The sequence below is a fragment of the Mesocricetus auratus genome, unplaced genomic scaffold (genome assembly GCF_017639785.1).
Source record: "Mesocricetus auratus isolate SY011 unplaced genomic scaffold, BCM_Maur_2.0 contig_3762_pilon_obj, whole genome shotgun sequence".
NCBI lineage: Eukaryota > Metazoa > Chordata > Mammalia > Rodentia > Cricetidae > Mesocricetus > Mesocricetus auratus.
The window spans coordinates 1-23,656 of NW_024432656.1; the positions used below are offsets into that span (position 1 = coordinate 1).

Consider the following 23,656-nt stretch of genomic DNA (forward strand, 5'->3'; position numbering starts at 1 on the left):
TGGAATGATAATTTGTAATCGCATTGTACCATTGAAAGACATGAACCACAAATATTAGTTTTAAATGTTCCAACAGACCCGTTTGTAAGGGTTACTAGAAACAGGTGAAATTAGCTTTAATGATTTGTTAATCCAGCATGGCTAAAAGTTTTATTTTACATGTAATCAGGGTAAAAAGTAACTTGTTTTCCTCTCTAGATAGTAGGCTCATCAGTGAACAGAAGCAATATCTCATTCGACAATATCCTGGGCACATGTCACAGCTTTTTGTTGTGGAAAAGAAACCCAGTTCCTCTTTGATGCAGGAAGAATTATAATTTGGTTTTAATAACGCCTTGCACAGTTCCTTGTTTAAGTTGAATAAAGCAAGAATTTAGGCTATGATGTGTATCATTGGCTTACAAGTTAATTAGATTTAAATATTCAGTTTTAATTAAAAATGTAACCGGGCCTCCATACCTTTTCAACATGGTACTTGAAGTTCTAGCTATAGCCATACGACAACAAAGGGGGATCAAGGGGATACAAATTGGGAAGGAAGAAGTCAAACTTTCACTGTTTGCAGACGATATGATAGTTTACATCAATGACCCAAAGAACTCTACCAGGGAACTCTTACAGCTGATTAACACCTTCAGCAAAGTGGCAGGTTACAAGATCAACTCAAGAAAGTCAGTAGCCCTACTATATACAGATGATAAAAGGGCTGAAAGAGAAATCAGAGAAACATCACCCTTTACAATTGCCACAAACAACATAAAATACCTTGGGGTAACGCTAACCAAACAAGTGAAAGACCTGTATCGTAAGAACTTTGAATCTTTAAAGAAAGAAATTAAAGAAGCCCTCAGAAAATGGAAAGATCTCCCATGCTCTTGGATAGGTAGGATCAATGTAGTAAAAATGGCAATCCTGCCAAAAGCAATCTACAGATTCAATGCTATCCCCATTAAAATCCCAGCACAATTCTTCACAGACCTTGAAAGAACAATAATCAATTTTGTATGGAAAAACAAAAGACCCAGGATAGCCAAAACAACCCTGTTCAACAAGGCAACGTCCGGAGGCATCACTATCCCTGACCTCAAGCTCTATTATAGAGCTATAGTCCTGAAAACAGCTTGGTATTGGCACAAAAATAGACAGGCAGACCAATGGAATCGAATTGAAAATCCGGGTATTAACCCACACACGTACGAACATCTGATCTTTGACAAAGAAGCTAAAAATATACAATGGAATAAAGAAAGCATCTTCAACAAATGGTGCTGGCATAATTGGAGACTGGCATGTAGAAAAATGCGGATCGATCCATGTTTATCGCCATGCACAAAACTTAAGTCCAAATGGATCAAAGACCTCAACATAAATCCAGCCACACTGAACCTCTTAGAAGAGAAAGTGGGTGGTACCCTTGAACGAATTGGTACAGGAGACAGCTTCCTGAACATAACACCAGTAGCACAGACAGTGAGATCAACAATTAATAAATGGGACCTAGTGAAACTGAGAAGCTTCTGTAAGGCAAAGGACACAGTCAGCAAGACAAAAAGGCAGCCCACAGAATGGGAAAAAATATTCACTAATCCCACATCTGACAGAGGGTTGATCTCCAAAATTTACAAAGAACTCAAGAAGCAAGTCTCCAAAACAGCAAAGGACCCAATTAAGAAGTGGGATGCAGAACTAAATAGAGAGTTTTCAATAGAGGAGTCTAAAATGGCTGAGAGGCACTTGAAAAAGTGCTCAACATCCTTAGCCAGCCGGGAAATGCAAATCAAAGCAACTCTGAGATACCATCTCACTCCTGTCAGAATGGCTAAAATCAAAAACACCAATGACAATTTATGCTGGAGAGGATGTGGTGAAAGGGGGACACTCCTCCATTGCTGGTGGGAGTGCCAACTGGTTCAGCCACTTTGGAAAGCAGTATGGAGATTCCTCAGAAAAATGGGAATAAACCTACCACAAGACCCAGCAACTGCACTCTTAGGCATATATCCAAAAGATGCCCATTCGTATAACAAAGATGTCTGTTCCACTATGTTCATAGCAGCTTTATTTGTAATAGCCAGAACTTGGAAGCAACCTAGATGTCCCTCACCCGAAGAATGGATAGAGAAAATGTGGTACATCTACACAATGGAGTACTATTCAGCAGAAAAAATAATGGAATCATGAGATTCGCAGGCAAATGGATGACACTAGAAGAAACCATCCTGAGTGAGGTAACCCAGTCACAAAAAGAGAAACATGGCATGTACTCTCTCATATATGGATTTTAGACATAGATCTGGGGAGTGCCAGCCTACAATCCTATTGCCAGAGAGTCTGGGAAACAGAAACTTCATTTACTGGCTGGTTAAGTACTGAGCTGAACTCAAGAAATCCAGTATCAGAGAGGGAGGACTGATGATCAAAGGGATTAAGACTGGGCTGGTTGAACCCCCAGAAACAGCTGACCAGACAAAGGTTAACTCTTGAATCCCAGGCATCAGCCTGGGAATCCAGCATGGGACTGATCAAGACCCCCTGAATCTGGGTGTCAGTGAGGAGGCCTAGGTAATCTATTGAGCCTTGGACAGCAGATCAGTACCCATCCCAAGTATACACACGGTCTCTGGACTCCCATAGAACAATGTGAGGTGCACTCTCACCCTGAACTCTTGGGGAAGGGTCTAGGCCCTGCCCTATATGAAATGACAGACTATGGACACCCCCATGGAGGGCCTCACCCTCCCTGGGGGAATGAGGGGATAACGGGGGGGATTGGGGGAGGGCACGGGAGGAGGGGAGGGAAAGGGAGAGGGACCTTGTACTGACTTGTGAAGCAACCTTGTTTCTTATCTAAATTTAAAATGGAAAATAAAAAAAATTAATTAAAAAAAATGTAACCGGGCAGTGGTGGCTCATGCCTTTAATCCCAGCACTAGGGAGGCAGAGGGAGGCGGATCTCTGGGAGTTCAAGGCCGGGCTGGACCGATAGCCTCCAAAACAATACAGAGAAACCCTGTCTCATAAAAACAAACAAAAAATTATAAATGTATTCTATACATTTCCACAGAAGTTTAAGAAAGTGACTCACAATAATCATAACTTCATTATAGAGTTATTAAAATAATGTTGGGGAAAAGAGCCTTTATATTTGCCAGGTTTGGTGGCATGAATTTGGAATTCATGTCTTATTTAATTATGTTCCTCCTTTAGATAGTATAATACAGAACAAGTTCTCTGGTTTTATTTGATTCATTTATTTATTCTACTTGTTTCCCTGACACAAGTCTAGATTATTTATAAAGTATTTCTCAGTGCTTGAGATTGCTTAGTATTTGTTCAGTTTCAAATCACATATTTTTTTACACAAGTGTTTCATGTTGTCTTTATTCCTAGTTTGGTGATGCTGAGTTACTTAAAGTGATCAAAACTTTAAGAGTGTTGCTTTCTCATTAATAATGTGTGAGTTAATATGTTGTGATTTTTGTAAATACTTAGTACACAGGTTAAAAGTTTTTTAAGTGCTTTCATACAGTATATTTTGATCATTAGAAGTTTTTTAAAGGATTTCTCTGTATTGTCTTGTTTTGGTGGCTGTTCTGGAACTTGCTCTGTATACCAGGCTGGCCTTGAACTAACAGACATCCACCTGCCTCTGCCTCCTGGGTGCTGGGGTTAAAGTTGTGGGCCACCAACCCACGGCTCATTAGAAGATTTTTAACAGGTGATGATTCTTAATCATATGCACAGTAGAAACAATGTTTAGATATCCTGATGATTTTTATTTAAATTTATATTTTGAGGTTCAAGACAGACTTAACCAAGCTGGCCTCAAACTCAGATACACACCTGGCTCTGCTTCCAAAGTGCTGTGATTAAAGTTGTATGATATTTATGCCTGTCTTGATATTTATATTATGTCTGTATTTTGCCTGTGTGGACCACCCAGAACTGTGAGTCACAATTCTTATTTTGATTTTGAGGTACTAAGAATAGGATATAAGATATATTAATGAAACAATTCATAAAACAAATGAAAAAGAATATACTCCCCCACCTGTTTTCTTCTGTTAGGAGTCAGTAAGGCTCCTTTTTCTTTTTCTTAAGGCTTCATGGGTTTTTCTGTTTTGTTTTTTTCAAGACAGCATTTCTTAGTAGTTATGTAGCCTACCCTGGAACTCACACTGTAGACCTGGTCTCTAGACCAGGCTGGCCTTAAATTCAGAGATCTTCCTTACCTCTTCCTCCCCAGTGCTGGGATTAAAGGCATGCTATAAGATTGCCTGGCTCATTTTTGGTGTTTCCAGATGGGTTATCTTTGGTAGTCCTGGCTGTCCTGGAACCCATTCTATTGATCAGGCTGATCTCAAACTCTGCCTTCTGAGAGATAGGATTAAAGTGTGACACAGCTGCCTGGTTAAGGCTTTATGTTTTTTGTTTAAGCAATTGGTTTTATGTCTCATGTTTATGGGAGACTTAGTAAATCATTTTAACAAGCTTAGTTGCTGGCATTATTGTGCTAAGATTTTTCTTTTTGTGGTGTTGGTATTTTGAAACTGGGTCTCACATTGTGACCCATTCTGCCATTAAAATTGTTTGTTCTACTTCAGACTCCTGGATCACAGGGGTCAACTACCACAATCTGTAGCCTTTAATTGTCATCTTACTTGTCTTGAAAACTATTTCATATTGTTAAGTGGTGAATTCTTATTTTTTTAAGAAATGTGGTTTGGTGCTCAGCAGGAAGAGAGTACAATGTGCTTATAGAAAACTCCAATGTATACATATCTTCTTTATTTGTTGCTACCATTTTAACCCGCTTGCATAATTCACTTAACTTTTTTTACTTTAGTTTTTGTATTAGAACATATTAAAACATAATTGAAAAAGTTTTGACTGAAATTTGGGATTGAAAGATTCAAAAGTTGAAACAAAAATGAGGTAGAAGAGGAAAACTTAATACATTAAACTGAAAAAATCTGGTAGTTTCTTCTTAAACAAGATTTTATAACTGCCTGAAAGTTTGTGTATGTCTTTCTGCATGTGAGTGCAGTGCCCACAAATGCTGGAAGAGATCCCTTGGAGAAGGCGTTATAGCTGCTTTCCAGCTGCGTGACAAGGGTCCTGGGAATCTGTCTTCTGTTACAAGCGTGTTGTGTTCTTAATTTCTGTGCTGCCTCTAATTCTCCCACTTGTTCTTGCATGATTAAGGCACTTATAGTACAAAAGGAAGGCAGTCTGTTCCAGTTTGATTGATCACAGCTCAGGAACAGGAGAAAATTAGCACATGACTTATTTATTGAGATTCATGTATTTATTAGTTTGTTTTGTTTTTTTCGAGTCAGGGTTTCACTGTGTACTTTTGGAGCCTGTCCTGGAACTCACTCTAAAGAGTATGCTGGCCTTGAACTCACAAGAGATCAGCTTGACTCTGCCTCCTTTGTCCTAGGATCAAAGATGTGGGTCAACACTGTCCATCGAGATCATTTATTGTTACTTTGTGTATGTGAATATGTGCTTATTTGTATGCACCTCCTGTTTCAGTATTGCGGACACCAGAAGAGAGTGTCAGATTCCCTGAACCTGCTGTTCTAGATGACTATAAGCTGCTAATGGGTGTGGTGGGAATTTAACTGGGCCCCTGCAATGACAAGCATGTCTTTTGAGACAAGGTTTATCTGTGTGTACTCCTGGCTATACTGGATTTCATTTTGCAGATCAGGCTGGCCTTGAATTCACAGAGATATGCCTGTGTCTGCCTCCAAATGCTGGCATTAAAGCCATGTACTCCCACTGCCCAGATTTAGCTGCTCATTTTGTTGTGTATATCTAGGCATGGTTGATTTGTTTCTTAGGTCTTAACTTTGTTCTACTTTATTTAGAGTCTGTTGCTGATCTTGGAGTTTGTAGATTCTAGTTAGTATAGCTAGCCAGCTTGGCCAGGGCTTTCCCTTGTTTGCCTCTGGGTTGCTGGTATTACTAGGGGTTGCTGTGTTACATCTGCTCTTGTGTGAGTACTTGCTATCCATTTTTGGTTTTGTTTTGTTTTTCAAGACAGGGTTTCTCCGTATTGTTTTGGAGGCTGTCCTGGAACTGGCTCAGTAGACCATGCTTGCCTTGAACTCACAGAGATCCGCCTGCCTCTGCCTCGCGAATGCTGGGAATAAAGGCGTGGGCCAACAATGCAAGGCTGAGTACTAGGTATCCTAAGTATTGTCCTCACACTCCTATGTCAGCTGCTACCCAGCTGCAAAGACTTATTACTTTTGAAGTAAATTAACTTTCATTCTAAACAGAAACACTGTTTAACTCCCTGCACTTCTTTCTCCTTTTGATACTATGGATTAAGTACAGTGATTCATATATACAATTGTTGGTACATCCTCTTGATTTAGAAATATCTTTATTATGGATAATTTATACATGTATAAAATTGAGATGGAGCAGCAACTCCAAGTTTATCATCATACAACTTTAATAATTATCAGTTTAAGGTCAGTCATTTCACTGGTCATTTTGTTGTGTCTATCTATCTATCTATTTACCTATCTATCATCTATCTAATCTTTTTCTCTTTGCAGCCTTTGCTGTCCTTGTACTCTGTAGCCTGGTCTGAAATTCTCCCGGATCTGCCTCTTCCTCCAAGTGCTGCGATCCAAGGTGTGTACCACACTGCTTGGATTTTTCGCTTTCTATATTTTAGTATAAATTCTGAATCATAAAAATTTTGTTTTGCTCCTTTGCCTTGTTGGGGAAAATGGGGCTATAGGAAAAATATCCAAAATAAATTCATAATAGCTAAAGATACTGGTTGTTCTTCCTAATGTAGAAAAATATAGTCATGTTGTTCAGTTAATATTTAAGTACTTGTTTAGGGTTCTTTATTGTTAGATTTTAAATGTTTATTTCATTCAGGATCTGTATGAGCTTTCTATATCCTCATTTGCTCTTAGTTAAATAAAGTACTTAATTTCAATTTTTCTCCTTTCTTCTTGTTTTGTGTTTACATAACATGCATGCACGCGTGCACACACACACACACACACAGAGTCAGTTTACAGATGTTAAATGTGAAATGGTTATTAGAGGGCTAATGAGCAGGGGTGGAGTGATGACATCAGTATCATCATAAGTAAAGTCCTTAGTCATTTTACATTGCTGTATAAATTACTTTTTATAACTTAATATTCATCACAATTTTTTATTGCTAGCTTTTGGATTTTGTGAGTATAAAGAGCCTGAATCTGCCATCCGTGCTCTCAGATTATTTCATGACTTTCAGATTGGAGAGAAGAAGGTAATTGCCAAAGTTGATGCAAAGACAAAAGCACAATTGGATGAGTGGAAAGCAAAGAAGAAGGCTTCTAATGGGGTATGCAATATCTTTTCTAGTCTGGGTGTGCTTGTTCAGTGTGAATAATTCATATTGCAATAAGTCTAACATGGGAACTCGCAAGATCATTATTGTAATATGTGCTTATGGATTATGGAGGAGTGTATTTTTGTAGTTTGTATATAAGTGTTTTATCTACACACAGAGGGTGGATGACTGTTGGTTTGCTTGATCCAGGTTGGGATTAAGGTAGTAATGGAGGCTGGACAAGGTTAACTAGCCAGAGAAAACACTTGCACAGACTATTCCAAGCAGAGCTAATTCATTAAGGCAGCTTGGTAAGTAAGTATAAAATATATTTCAACCTACCCAATGTTTATTAGTTACCCTCTCTTATAGACGCACACAGATTGGGTTTTAAAGTGATTAAAAATAATTTGTACTATTTAATGTATTGGGGTGATTTTTTTGTTTTTCTTTCTTTTTTTAATTTTTTTATTTATTTATTTAAATTAGAAACAAGCTTGTTTGTTTTTTTTTAATTTAGATAAGAAACAAGGTTGCTTCACAAGTCAGTTCCAGGTCCCTCTCCCTTTCCCTCCCTTCCTCCCGTGCCCTCCCCCATCCCCCCTGTTATCCCCTCGTTCCCCCAGGGAGGGTGAGGCCCTCCATGGGGGTGTCCATAGTCTGTCATTTCATATAGGGCAGGGCCTAGACCCTTCCCCAAGAGTTCAGGGTGAGACTGCACCTCACATTGTTCTGTGGGAGTCCAAAGTCCGTGTGTATACTTGGTATGGGTACTGATCTGCTGCCCAAGGCTCAATAGATTACCTAGGCCTCCTCACTGACACCCAGATTCAGGGGGTCTTGATCAGTCCCATGCTGGATTCCCAGGCTGATGCCTGGGATTCAAGAGTTAACCTTTGTCTGGTCAGCTGTTTCTGGGTAACAGAACACCAAATTGAGTCGGCCACAAAATGTCTCCTTGCCAATTTGTAATCAAAACAAACATAAGGAATAAAGTAAGAATATTAAGAGCAGCAAACACAAAAGACCAAGTAACATATAAAGGCAAACCTATCAAAATTACACCTGATTCTCCATAGAAACTCTGAAAGCCAGAAGGTCCTGGATAGATATTCTCCAAAAAGTAAGATAACATAGATGGCTGACCAGACTATTACACCCAGCAAAATTTTCAATCACTATAGATGGAGAAAACAAGATATTTCAAAACAAAACAAGATATAAGCAGTAATATCCACTAATGCAATCCTACAGACAGTACTGGAAAGAAAACTCCAACCTAAGGAAGTTAACTAAACTCACAAAAACATAGGAAATAGGTAACCACACTTTACCAAAAGCCAGAAGTTAAAGATAGTCTTCAAATACCAAATAATGTAATTAAAAAATGGGATGCAGAACAGAATACATAATTCTCAATAGATGAGTCTGTTGTCTTGAAATAGATATTAAAGTAAATTATTCAGAGAGTTGACATGAACAAAAATCCGTTGAGACCCCCAAGCCTGTCAACATTAATCAAGGACATTGTCACCAATATAATGGCTACATAGACTGATATTTATATAGAAAATATATAACCTGTCCTGCCACAGATAGGGTGGCCTTTTTTCATGGGATTTCACCAAAGATCCCAAAAGCAATCAAGTTGCCTCTGTAGGCTCATTCTTTATAGAGGGTAAAAATCTTCTTGAATTATATAAAGTATACTCCAAGCAAATCTACTATGGATAGAGAGAAAAGCATCACTTCTTGGTGCTTTTAGCATGGATTAACTGTGAGTATTGGTGTCAATTTTGTATTTTACACTGCTGCTTATGTGTATCTATGTCTGTTGGCCAAGGCAAATGTCACTGTTCAAACTTTGTGAAATTTTCAGAACACATATCATGGGTCCAAGACGTCACATATAATTGAAATATATTTGCGCTCATTAATTATTTTACTCTGCCAAAGGCAATATCCACTGTACAAGCTTAGAGGTCAGCATGTATTGGAGGTGAGTTTCCTGACATTTAAGTATATGGTGGTTCAAAGTCTGTATACCACAGTGAATAGTGCATTCTCCACTGCAGTTATGAAGAACTCTTAAATTGTTTACTTAAAAAATCAGAAAGTTCAGGCACAAAGTTCCTTTGGTGCACACATTTAGTAGTAAAGCAAATTATAGCAAGCTAGGAGTCTATATGACTCTGTCTATAAGGGAGGAACTTATCTGTGTCCCCTTCATATATCCTCAGAAGTACCAAGAGATCCCACCTAGACAAAATCACAGAGAGTGTCCCTGGATGATTCTGGCCTCTGTAAATGCTCTCCTTCTTGTACTCTTAAATTGTCTAGGTTACTCCAGTTTCTTCTCTTATAGTTGAGGTCATACACTTTTTTATGAAAAGTGAGTTGTCTATGATTTTTAGATTATTATTTGATTATAATAATCCTATGTCTATTTGTCAACAAAAATTCTCCATTTAGGCATTAATTTCTTCCCATTTTTACAAAATAGTATCAGTATGACAACCTAATCAAAAGCTAAAATTCCAAGAACTAATATACCAAAATGTATGGGTGAAATACCCGGAGGCCACAAACATTCACAGAACAGTGCAAAAACTAAGGGTATTCTCCATTTTAAAAACTACACCACGCCGGGCGTTGGTGGCGCACGCCTTTAATCCCAGCACTCGGGAGGCAGAGGCAGGCGGATCTCTGTGAGTTCGAGACCAGCCTGGACTACCAAGCGAGTTCCAGGACAGCCTCCAAAGCCACAGAGAAAGTCTGTCTCGAAAAAAAACTACACCACATGGTATAGTGTGTGTGTGTGTGTGTGTGTGTGTGTGTGTGTGTGTGAAAGCCAGTAACAGAGAGGGAGGACTGATGACCAAAGGGATTAAGACTGGGCTGGTTTAACCCCCAGAAACAGCTGACCTGACAAAGGTTAACTCTTGAATCCCACGAATCAGCCTGGAAATCCAGCATGGGACTGATCAAGACCCCCTGAATGTGAGTGTCAGTGAGGAGGCCTAGGTAATCTATTGAGCCTTGGGCAGCAGATCAGTACCCATCCCGAGTATACACACAGACTTTGGACTCCCATTCAACAATGTGAGGTGCACTCTCACTCAGAACTCTTTGGGAAGTGTCTAGGCCCTGCCCTATATGAAATGACAGACTGTGGACACCCCCATGGAGGGCCTCACCCTCCCTGGGGAAATGAGGGGATAATGAGGGGGTTGGAGGGAGGGCACGGGAGGAGGGGAGGGAAAGGGAGAGGGACCTTGAACTGACTTGTGAAGCAACCTTGTTTCTTATCTAAATTTAAACTAAAAATAAATAAAAATCTACACCACATAGTATAGTGTGTGTGTGTGTGTGTGTGTGTGTGTGTGTGTCCACCAAGAAACTGGAATGTTACATTGATGCATTTACCTACATGTGTCCTGTACTGAAGACATAGTATGTACTTCTGAGGCAGGAGGAAAATTGAAATTGTGCCCTCTGGCTAAGTCTAGGAGGATATACTGTGAGGTCATTAGTGGGAGAGGTTGGTTTAGAAATGGGTGCTGTATTAAATTGTGACAGACAGATACATCATAATTGTTGCCTGACAGCTCTGGCAGAAGTCTCCCTGCCCATATCATCTGCCCAAGAAACAGGAAGCAGCTGAGAAGCAGGATTGTGTATGAGAAGTTTACTATTCAAAGGTATGTGCAATTGTACAACATTTGATATCAGCATATAATGGAGATCAGTTTCCAAATGAGCCTATTGTTAAAGTCTAGGACATTTCCAAGCAACTGGAACTAGTAAACCACATAAGGGTAACTAATCTCATTAAATATTATATGTGAAATACCTGATCCACATTTTTGTTGGTACAGTTTCTCTTCTATAAGTTCTATAAAACTCTTTTGATTAAATTTATATTAAAGTCCAATTTGTTAGATATTAGGATTGCTACCCCTACTTTTTTGTTCTGTCCATATGATTGAAAAATCTTTTCCCAACCCATAACTCTGAGGTAAAATCTGTATTTGAGGCTGAGGTGTGTTTCAGGTATGCAGAAGAAGAATGAGTTCTGTCTTGGAATCCATTCTGTTAGACTGTTTCTTTGTATTGGTGAGTTAAATCCCTTAATAATTAGGGATATTAGTGACCATTTATTGCTCCTTCTTGTTTGTTTTGTACTGGTTGTTGGTTGTGAAATAGTAGGTTGTTATCCACCACTTTTTTCTTTTGGCTATTGTTAAGGTAGGATTATCTATTGCCTCTGGATCTTAAAGAAAGTAGCTAAAAATATAAAATGGAAAAAATAAAGGATCTTCAACAAATGGTGTTGGCATAACTGAATGCTTGCTTGTAGAAGAATGCACAAAGAACCATGTTTATCACCATGCACAATACTCAAGTCCAAGTGGATCAAAGACCTCAACATAAACCCAGCCATACCAAAACCCTATGTAGAGAAATCGGTAGGTATCCTTGAATGAATTGAGACACAGGATTGCTTGTTAAACATAACACAAGTAGCACACACACTGAGGTCACCAATCAATACATGGGGCCTCATTAAACTAAGAATCCTCTGTAAGGCAAAGGACACTGACAACAAGACAGAAATGCAGCCCACAGAATGGGAAAACATATTCACTAACCCCACATTTGACAGAGGGCCGATCTCTAAAATTTAAAAAGAACTCAAGAAGCAACTCTCCAAAACGACAAAGGATCCAATTAAAATTGCGCTATAGAACTAAATAAAGAATTCTCAATAGAGGTGTCTAAAATGGCTGAAAGGCACATAGGAAGGGAATTGTAAATCAAATAACTATGTGATACCATCTTAATCTTGTCAGAATGGCTAAAATGAAATACACCAATGACTGTTTATGCTGGAGGGGATGTTGAGAAAGGAGAACATTCGTCTTCCATTGCTGGTAGGCATGTACACTCGTTCAACCACTTTGGCAGTTAGTATGACAGTTTCTCAGTCTATCTCAAGATCCAGGAATTCTACCCTTAGGTATATATCCAAAGCATGTAAATTCATACTAAGCGGACATCTGTTCAACAGTACCCATGACAGAACTATTTGTAATAGCCAGAAACTGAAAGAAACCTACATTCCACTTGACTGAAGAATGGATAAAGCAAATGTGATACAATTAAACAATTGAGTAATACTCAGTGAAACAAAAACAGTGATATCTTGAAATTGACAAGTAAATGGATGGAATTAGAAGAAAACATCCAGATTGAGGTAACCTAGAAACAGAAGACAAACATGGTATGTACTCACTAATATATGGATATCAGACATATGGCAAATGATAACCAGCCTACACTGCCCCTTACAGAGAAGCTAGGAAAAAGTAGGATATACATGGTACTCCAAAGAAGGGAAAGGCATAAGATATAGTGAGAAATTTGGGAGCAAGCATCAGGGAGGAGGAGGAATAAGAAAGGAGGAATGAGGAATGAGGAATGAAGAAGAGAAGTGGGGAGACCATGAAAGTTCATGATGTTTGAGCAGTGGTACGAAGAGAGGAGAGAGTGAAATGAGACACCGTAATACAGGGATAAATTGTAGTTTTACAGAGATGTATGGAACTAAGGAAATGTCCAGTTATTGTCAAGGATGAAGCCAACTAAGAATCTATGCAACAGTGGAGAAGCAACTTTAAATGCCCTTCACCTGCAATGATATTGATGACTACGTCAAATTCCATCATAGAGCCTTCATGTAGTAGCTGATGGAAGCAGAAGCAGATATCCACAGCTAAGTACTGAATTCACCTCCTGAAATTCAAGTTGTAGTGAGGTAGGAGTGATGAGTCAAGGGTTCAAAAATTAGGTTGGGGAAATCCACAGAAATAGCTGGTCTGAACAAGGCTGGAGCTCATGGACAAAAGACAGCTAAATGAGAAACGAGCATCGCTGAACCAAGTCTCATGAAAATGAGTGACAATTTGCAGGCCTGGACAGTCTATGGATCTTCTAACAGTGAAGCCAGCATTTATACCTAGTGTACAAATTGACTTTGGGTTTTATTTCACCATGCAGGGATGCTCTCTTAGCCTAGATACACTTCCCACAAAGATGAGACAGATTTGATAATTCCCCTAAGTAGAACTTATCCTCTCTGAGGAGTTGCCAGGTGTGGAATTGATGGGTCATAGAGGGGCATGGGGGATGGGAAGGAGAGGGAACTTGGACAGATAAGCAGTATAAGATTGTCTCTATTTTAAAAATATTCTTTGAAAAACGAAATAATACTCTTGTCTATGGCACTTATGGTCTCAGCATCATCCATCAAATGGTGAGTTATCCATTTCTCAAGTGTTCAGTATTGTTTTAAGCTATTGTTTGATAAGAAAAAGTCTGATGTGGGATGTGATTTTCTCTGAATTGGCAGCTGCTCAGCATAGTCTTTCAGAAGATAACTAAAAACATCAAAGCAGAGTGTCAAAACCACCTGGGAAATTGGATACAATATGTGTATTCTCGAGCATCAGGATGAATGCAGTCTTCAAATGAGTCGCCAAAATCCATGTCAAACAGGTTTTATTAGGAAAGTACTTACAAAACAAGTAGTAAGTAACTGCCATGATGTTCATGCTCTACTAGATGCAGTGTCTGCTCTTCTGAAGCTCTCACCACAACACAGGAGAGTGAACTAGCACCTCCTTTAATATATATAGGATCACATATGCACACCAAAACAATGCCCCTAGGACATGGCCACCATCACATGTTCAATGGCAAAGCAATATGTGACTATAATACTCATCATGTTGAATCGATTGGAATAAATGCTATGGGTCATAATCTTTCTGGAGATTTTAGAGACTGCTGTCAAGAAATTTTATTGTTCACTGGGGAAGATTTTAACATTAATATCAAAATGGAAAGTTTAAATTACATAGGTTTGCATATACGGAAAGATATCAATTAGGATGAAAATAGTATGAGAAAAATTATAATTCTTACAGAGATAACAGAGTTTCGATAATAATACACCTTAGATTTAGTTTTGTGTTGCAAACCAGTTGACTTATCTGACATGAGACTGAAAATCTGATTTTTTTATTTAACAGCATGCTTGAATATAGAGGACAGCCATGAATTGGAAATACTATTAAACTCAGAAGTGACATAGGTTCTTATGTAATATAATTTTGCCCTGTATTAAATGTCAGTAGCAAAAGTCAGATTGTTCTTTCTTCGGTAGTTCTTTTTGGATAACTAGTGGGACTTCTTTAGACATTCCTATGGTTAATGACTTTTCTTGAAGATAGATAATTTCTGTTGTCCTATACAGACAAGAACCATCATCAACCTTTATGATATTTCCCTACAACTTGTGGGATTTACCTTGGTGGATGACCTATTATTGTTCCACATCAAAATGTTTCTTTGGTTCAAATTGAATTGTGGTTAGCTTTGAAGGTGTCCATAGCTTTTCTTCTACTGCAGATAGAAACATGAATCCCCTTCCGAAATGTAGCAAATATCCTGAATTTATTCTGAGGTTAATATATTCTTGAATTGGACAGGCTGATTTAGCTTTGAAGGTTTGTTTTTGTCCAATGTTTTCCACAGCTGATGTTTTTCTTCTAATTAAGAAAATTCAATGTTAGTAAGGCATTATGCATTTTTAAATTTGGAATATTTTTTAATTTTTTATTTGAGAAAACCACCTGTTAACATACCTATCCCCCCATTACCTCACCTACCCATCCTTCTTTGCTTTCTCATGACCCTCCAACCAAGCCACCACCCAATTATCTGGGGAGTGAGACCCTCCATATAGAACATCAAAATCCATCACATCACTTGGGGATGGGCTGAGGCCCTCCTTTTTGTATCTGGGCTGCAATAGTATCCCTCCACAGTATATGGACTCCCAAAATCCATTTGTGTCCTAGGAATAAACACTGTCTCCAATATTATAGATTCTATAGACTGCCTTGTCCTCCAGCTGGTACACATATTCAGAGGGTTTGGTTATGTCCAATACCGGTGCCCCCCACACTTTATGAATTAGGGTCTCCGTGCTCTCATTAGCCCAGGTCAACTGTTTTTGCATGTATCTCCAGCAACACCTTGGCCCTTTCGCTTATCTCTCCTCCCTCTCCACAACTGAATCTCATCCATCTCATTATAGAGAATGGGCATCAAAGTCAGTTGTGATGTATCTCTGATTTCTTTCTCAGCCTATTTGTCATCTATATATACTAGAGCTACTGATTGTTTTGAGTTAATTTTTTATCCTGTACTTTATTGAAAGTCTTTACCAGCTGAAGGTGTTCTGTGGTAAAGTATTTTGTGTCAGTTTTGCAAACTTTCATAAAATCTACAGTGAATGTTTGACTTCTTCCTTTTCAATTTGCATCCCCTTGATCAACTTAGGTTCTCTTATTTCTCTCGCTAGACGTTAAAGTACAGTGTTGAAGAGACATAGAGTTGACAGCCTTGAATTCTACCTGATTGTAGAGGAATCATGGTGAGTTTCTCTCCATTTAGTTTAATGTTGGCTATAGGTTTGCATTTATCTTGTTAAATAGGTTCCTGATTTTTCTGATCTCTCCAAGATTTTTATCATGAAGGGGTGTTGCGTTTTTTCAAAGGCTTTTTCAGCATCTAGTGTGATGATAATGTGTTTTTGTCAGTTGGTTGATACGGTGGATTACATTAATGGATTTTCATATGATAAACCTCAAGAAGTTACAAATGTAGTTTCTCACAAAGTGTTGAATTCTTAATTTTAAAGAACTTACTCATTTAGTTTCTCATAGAGTGTTGTATAGTTATTTTTCAAGAAGATACAGGTATAGTTTCTCACTCAGTGCTGTATAGTTTGTTTTCTAGAAGATATGCATGCAGTTTCTCAGAGAGAGTTGTATTGTTAGTTTTCAAGAAGTTACAGTTATAGTTTCTCACACAGTTTTGTATCGTTAGTTTTCAAGAAGGTACATATGTAGTTTTTCACACAGTGTTGTATCGTTAGTTATCCAAAAGTTATGCATTTAGATTCTTACACAGTGTTACTACTTTTCAAGAAGTTACAACAGTAGTTTCTTCACAAAGTTTGTATCGTTTTTTTCAAGGATACATGTGTAGATTATCACACTGTGTTGTATTGCTAGTTTTCAAGAAGTTACCCATGTAGTTTGTCACATAGTGTTGTTTCGTTAGTTTTCAAGAAGTTACAAATGTAGTTTCACTCACAGTGTTGTATACTTTGGTTTCAAGAAGGTACACATGTATTTTCTCACACAGTGTGGTGTCCTTAGTTTTCAAGAAGTTACACATGTCATTTCTCACACAGTGTTGTGTATTTAGTTTTCAAGAAGTTATGCATGTAGTTTGTATCACAGAGTTGTATCCTAAGTTTTTAATAAGGTATACATGTAGTTTTTCACACAGTGTTGTATCATTAGTTATCAAGAAGATATGCATGTAGTTTCTCAAACAGTGTTATATCATTGGTTTTCAATAAGTTACATGTTGGCAGGGTGGGGGAGTCACACGCCTTTAATCCCAGCATTCGGGAGGCAGAGGCAGGCAGATCTCTGTGAGTTCGAGGCTGGTCTGGACCGACAGCCTCCAAAACAATACAGAGAAACCTGTCTCATAAAAACCAAAAGAAAAAAAAGAAATTACACGTATAGTTTCTCACACAGTGATGTATCGTTAAATTTCAAGAAGTTACGCATATAGTTTCTCATACAGTGTTGTATAGTTAGTTTTCAAGAAGTTACACATGTAGTTTCTTTCAAAATGTTGTATCGTTAGTTTTTAATAAGGTACACATGTAGTTTTTCACACAGTGTTGTATCGTTAGTTTTCAATAAGGTATGCATGTAGTTTCTCACACATTGTTGTATCATTAGATTTCAAGAATTTCTGTATGTAGTTTCTCACACAGTATTGTATAGTTAGTTTTCTAGAATTGGCTCACATAGTTTCTCATAGAGTGTTGTGTAGTTATTTTTCAAGATGCTATTTTTCAAGAAGTTTCTCACACAGTGTTGTATCGATAGGTTTCAAGAAGTTACGCATGTAGTTTCTCACACCGTATTGTATTGTTACATTTCAAGAAGTTACACGTATAGTTTCTCACACAGTGTTGTATAGTTAGTTTTCTAGAAGTTACACATGTAGTTTCTCTTAGAGTGTTGTATAGTTAGTTTTCAAGAAGTTACACATGGAGTCTCTCACACAGTGTTGTAGCATAATTTTTCAAGAAGTTACCCATATAGATTTTCACACAGTGTTGTATTGTTCGTTTTCTAGACGGCATGCATGCAGTTTTTCACACAGTGTTGTGTCCTTAGTTTACATGAAGTTACACATATAATTTCTCATAGAATGTTGAATAGTTAGTTTTCAAGAAGTTACACATGTAGATTCTCACACAGTGTTGTATCATTACTTTTCAAGTCTTTATGCATGTAGATTCTCACGCACTGTTGTATCTTTAGTTTTGAAGAAGGTATGCATGTAGTTTCTCTTAGAGTGTTGTATAGTTAGTTTTCAAGAAGTTACGCATGTAGTTTCCCACACATTTTTTATCGTTAATTTTCAAGTAGTTACGTATGTAGATTCTCATACAGAGCTTTATTGTTAGTTTTCAAGAGGTATTTCAGGAACTTGTATTTTAAAAAGAAATTTATGTCAATAAGTCAGTGATCAGTCATTGCTAACAGCCCAGGTCTGAGTACATCCCACACTGTATTTCTGTTACCATTAGAGAGGGTAGTTATATCATTTACTAACTCAGAAACACATATGTCTTCTATGACTGATGACAACTAAGGTGCATAACACCCCTCCACACACAATACACTATTCACACCCACCCCTAGGTGAATGCCAAGACTCATGTGTCTACCAGAGGCAGAAAATAAAAAAGGAATGTGTGGTGATATTTAGTTGAAATCTAAAAAAGAAAACTTATATGAAGATTAGAAAATCAATGTGGCCAGCCACTACTCTTGCCTGTATCTCATTCAAAAATGAGCAATCCTGTGTCAAGGAATCCTCAGACTGCAATGCTCTCCAACAAACCTCAGACTACATGGCTGCTGTCTCCTTCTGCCTTATATTCCTCTCTCTACCCAGCCATCACACCTATTCCCACTTCCCTAGTGCTGGGATTAAAGGCTTCTTATGCTAATTCCTGGCATCAAAGGTGTGAGATCCCTTTCCCTTTTAGACTTATTCTCCTTTCTGTGGGCTAGAGTGCCCTTGAATTCAATCATACTTGTATCCCTGTTTCTGAGTTCTGGGATTCAAGGCATAGTGACCACTGTCTAGCCTCTATGACTAACTAGTGGTTTAGGTGTTTGAATAACCAGTGGCTTTGATCTTAACTAGTAATGTGGCTAACAAGTGACTTAGCTCTGCACTCTGAATTTCAGGTAAGCTTATTTGTTAGATTACAAACAAAATATCACTATATTTGCCCTATTTATCTAAAAAATGTTAAAATTAATATGTTATTCAAGCAAGATTCATTTGTTTGAATACAAAAAATATCTCTGCAATGTATATTTCCTGGCCTAATACATCAGTTACACCCTCAGCTAATGGCTCTGGGTACACTAAGAAGAGGACAGAAAATGAATTTAGAAGGTAATAAACAGGATAGGATAAGGTATGTCATTTTCTAGACTCCATATAGCCATTGTATAGCCACTGACCTGCATTGACCTCATACTAGATCACACTCAGTCTCAGAAAGGAAAAGGCTCACAGACCCCCACCCTCAACTCTCTGCATGCATTGTAGAGTAAGATACATTGACTGCATCCTCTGCTAAGCCGATTAAGCTCCATCACGTAGTTCCAAATCTACTGTCCCACAAAATTCCCTAGTTAATCCAGTGGATCTCAAGCAAAATCACTAGAGAGGAATGAAATGGAGAGACTGGTTGAAATTGTGGACCAGGTAGATGAAAGTTAAGTCATGAGAGTGGGGAATATTTGTGGTGAGCATACATAAACCACACAGACACTGTGTGCATATGTGCATATTTGTGTGTGCATGTCAAGTAGTTAATAATAGAAAATTGTTTTGGGTGTTCCTTCGGTGCAGATCTGGAGCCTCTTTTGTGAATCAGTAGTTGAGGAAACTCTGGTGCTCGCCAAGGCTGACAATAAATCTGAGGATGGATTCAAGATTTAGAAAAAGGATCATATTGACTTGAAGGTGCCAAGGCAGAATGGTTTCGGGTGCAGTTTAAGATTAAGAGGCACACACACTTATTAAATTAAAGAAAGCCTATTGTGACCCACAAGGATTGTCAATGAGCAGAACAGATTCTGGTTTGACTGACAACCAACCAATGAGACAGACAGACCAGCACAGTTGTAAATATGTGGGACGAAGCCAATACTGATGTGTTACAGCAGTGAGAGGAGCTGTCTAGTAAAACGGAAACCTGCTATACTACCACAGCATACACTTGAAAATTGAAGGGCACAATTACCACATGTAGTTTTCTCTATTTTTTTTGTTTCCCTGTCATCATATCCTTCTATTACAGGAAGAACTGATATAAATTCACAAACATATTGCAATGTTTTTTTCTTTCTTAAACTAAATGTCCATTATCTTGTTTTGATTGAGATCAGATGGAGATGGTGGGGGTGGGGAATGCTGATTCTGTGAAAATACCCCCTTTCTCCATTAGGGCATGCTCAGTCAGCTCTTTGTATTCCAGTAAGTTTTTTTCTCTCTATGTTTTAAAAAGAGAACCCATCAACAAAATCCTTGCATACTTAGTTTGATTGGAGAATTTTAATGTTATTCATTCATCATTGTAAAAATAACGACAATTTTATGACTTTTTTGTACATAGCTGTTACATATAGGACAATCTGTCTTTAAGTAGGGGTAAATTACTCTTGAATAAAATGGTCCTAGATAGTTTTCACTTCAAGTGATGATTCTTGTTGTTTAAATAAAAATCTTGTTCAAAATCAACTGTAGTTTTTAAGGTCTTTCTTATCTGCTTCTTCCACAATGGACTGTTCAGGTCTTGCGGGTGTAGATTTTGGCAGTGTCATATTGGTTTTTCTGTTGGTGGCTGTGTTTATGTATTGCCTCCTTGCCATCATTTCTTCCCATGGGTGCAGAAGGATTCTATTCCATCCTGATGGGTATGTGCCCATGGTTCCTTTCCAGTGGGTGGGAGCAGGTCCAATACCCTGGTGGCTTTCCTCAGGTCATTTCTGCTAGTTTAACTCATAGAAAGAGTTGACCTGAACAAGGGGGAGCTCTGGGACCACAGATTGATGGCCATGTGGAAAGCAGGGGACTGACCCAGAGCCCCTGAATATAGGTGTCAGTTGGGAGGCCTAGGAAATCTATGGTGCCAGAGGTAGTACTTATCACTGGCATACAAATAGAATTTGAGTGACCATGCCAGAATATGGGAGGCTCTCTCAACCAAGACACTTGCAGGACGGACTAGGCCCTGCCCTGTGTGAAATGACAGTCACAGGAGATCCAATGTGCAGGGCTTCACCCTCCCTTGGATTCCAAGTAGAGACTCGGTGGGGGAATGGGGTACCTATTGTGTTGGGCAGGAGAGAAGGGGAGGGAGAGGGAGCTAGGATGGACATATGAAACAAGAGTATTTCTAACCTAAATAAAAAATAAAATAAAATAAACTGTACTATTTATTCTGAGTAATATTAAATAGGAAAATGTTTAATACAAAAAATAGAAAGAGTTTTTTACTTGAGTTTTCTCTGTGTAAAACTGGCAGTCCTGGAAATATCCTTATAGATCCTGGTGGCCAAAATTCCCAGATATCTGCATTAGGAGTGCTGGAGTCATGCTGTATACCAACCTATATGACTCAGAAATTTTTCAAATGATCCTATCAGCCTGTATTTTCTTTTCAGTTGTATATTTATTTTTTGTTTGTTTGTTTGTTTTGGTTACTTTTTTTGAGACTGTGTTTACATGAGTAAGAGCTTTGGATATTCTGCCCTTTATAGAAAAGGATGGACCAAAAAATGGCTGAGAACCAACTATTGCTGTTTTGGATTGCTGGGATTAAAGATGCATTACTCTGTGCATTACCTAGTTTTATATCAGGTAAAACTCATAGACTGATATCTTTTTCATGTGCTAATTAGTTTTGTTGTTTTGGGATGTATTGTTTTGATATGGAGGTCACTATGTGGTCCTTACTGTCTTGGAACTCTGAAAAGTAGACAGGTTCTATCTCCCAAGAAGTTGTGTTGAAGGTTTGTTCCACCACCAACCAAAAATCAAAAATTAATTGCAGGAAATATTTTGTTACATATCAAAATAGGGAACTCTCAATAGAGGAAGCCCCAAATCGCTAAATTACACTTAAGAAATTGCTCAACCTCCTTATCTATCAAAGCAATGTTACTCAAAAGAAATCTGAGATACAATCTTACACCTGCCAGAATGTCTAAAATCAAAAATACTAATGAGATTTTATGCTGGAGAGGATTTGAAGAAATGGGAATATTCTTCCACTGATGGTGGGACTGCAAACTTTGGAAATAAGTATGTCAATTTCTCGGGAAAATGGGAAAAAGTCAACCTCAAGATCCAACAATTCTAATCATAGGTACATACCCAAAAGTTGCACATACATACAACAATATCTATGTTCATAGCAGTATTATTTGCAAAGCCAGAACCTGAAACCAAACTACATGACCTTAAACCAAAGAATGTATAAAGAAATTATAGTTAATTTACACAATGGTTTATGACCCAGTGAAAAAAATCAATGAAATCTCAGGAAATAGAAGAAAATATCCTGCATGAGTTAAGGCAGACACAGAAAGAAAAACATATTTACTCTCTCATAAACATAGAGCAAAGGAAAACCAGCACACAATGAACAGTCCCAGAGAAGCTAGGATGTGAGAAGAACACTAAGAATGATATAAATGGACCCGTGAAGATGGGGAAAAGTAGAAGCTCGTAAATAGGGAGCATGGTGAGAGGGAAGCTAAGGGGTGAGATGGGAGGAGGAGAGGACGAGGGATCAGAAGATTGAGATGGGGAAAGAACAGAGAAATGCAGCAAGGAAAAAGATACCTTAACAGAGCTAGCCTTTATGTGCTTAACAAGAAATCTAGCATGAAAGAAATTTCTGTGGATCCACAAGGATGGACCCAATTAAGAATCAAAAGCAATTGTGGAGAGGGTACTTTAAATGTCGTTCTCCTATAATGAGATTGATTACTACCTCATAGAGACTTCATCTAATACCTTATTGAACAAGAAGCAGAGAGTCACCACTACACACTGATTGGAACTCCTTGAATCCAGCTATACAGAGGGAAGTGTGATGAGCACTAGGTCAAGTCCATGCTGGGGAAATACACAGAAAAAGCTGACCTGAGAAAGTGGGAGTTCATGGACCCCAGACTAAAAGCTAGGGAACCAGCATGAGACTGTACCAGGTACTCTGAATGTGGATATAAGAGCTTGCATAATCTGTGGGGCCTCTGGAAGTGAAACCAGTATTTATTGAGAATCATAGAACACAAGTGCTCTATAGAGTGTGGAAATTGACTAATGTGCACTTGATGTGGACCTGGGAATGTGGCTGAAAAAATGGAGGACTGGTGGGTGGGATGGCCAAAAGGAATAATGTGTGAGGAAGCCTCATGAAATCACACTTTCATTCAAGCTAGTGTATATTAGGATTTTTAAAACATTGAGCAGAGGCATCCCATATGAATAAAACATGCTGCTCCCAGTAAAAAGTTATGTAACATACCTTTGAGAACCAAGTACTGGTTATCTTCCTAGGAATAAATAGGCAGGGATGCCATAGAGTAATGCCAAATAAAACTGGTCATTGCCAGTGCTCTTGTTTGAACATACTTCGTATATTGTGTTGTAAAATACACCACAGTTCATGTGCCTGTGTGTTTTGGTGCATTTGTCTGAGTGAGACTCAGCGGGAGAGTTAGACATAGAGACATTCAGACAGACAGACTGACCAATGTTGAATCAGCCAGCCAGACAGACCAATGTTGATTGTACCTGGAAACTCTCCTTCCTCACTCCCTTTTGTATGATGCTGGCAGAGAAAATTGTCAAATATCTTAAGTTCCCCTGAACCTGCATCCTACAGTACCAAAATACGAGGCAAATACTGTTGCAATGCTGGCATAACTGTTTATGAGTATAACCAATATCTTACATGATTGGTTTAGATTGTCAACTGTATGTTAAAGGAGGGTACCTACTTCTGTTTGGTTAAAGATGTATTTTCTAATGTGTCATCTA

At 38.3% G+C, this 23,656-nt stretch overlaps 1 long non-coding RNA gene across 1 annotated transcript; it reads left to right on the top strand.

The window, feature by feature from the left end:
- Positions 1-6,612: 6,612 nt before the first annotated feature.
- On the top strand, positions 6,613-7,709 carry LOC121138376. Its single transcript, XR_005875425.1, has 3 exons — positions 6,613-6,654; positions 7,206-7,366; positions 7,565-7,709. It is a non-coding gene; the product is annotated as an uncharacterized LOC121138376 (long non-coding RNA).
- Positions 7,710-23,656: the final 15,947 nt, after the last annotated feature.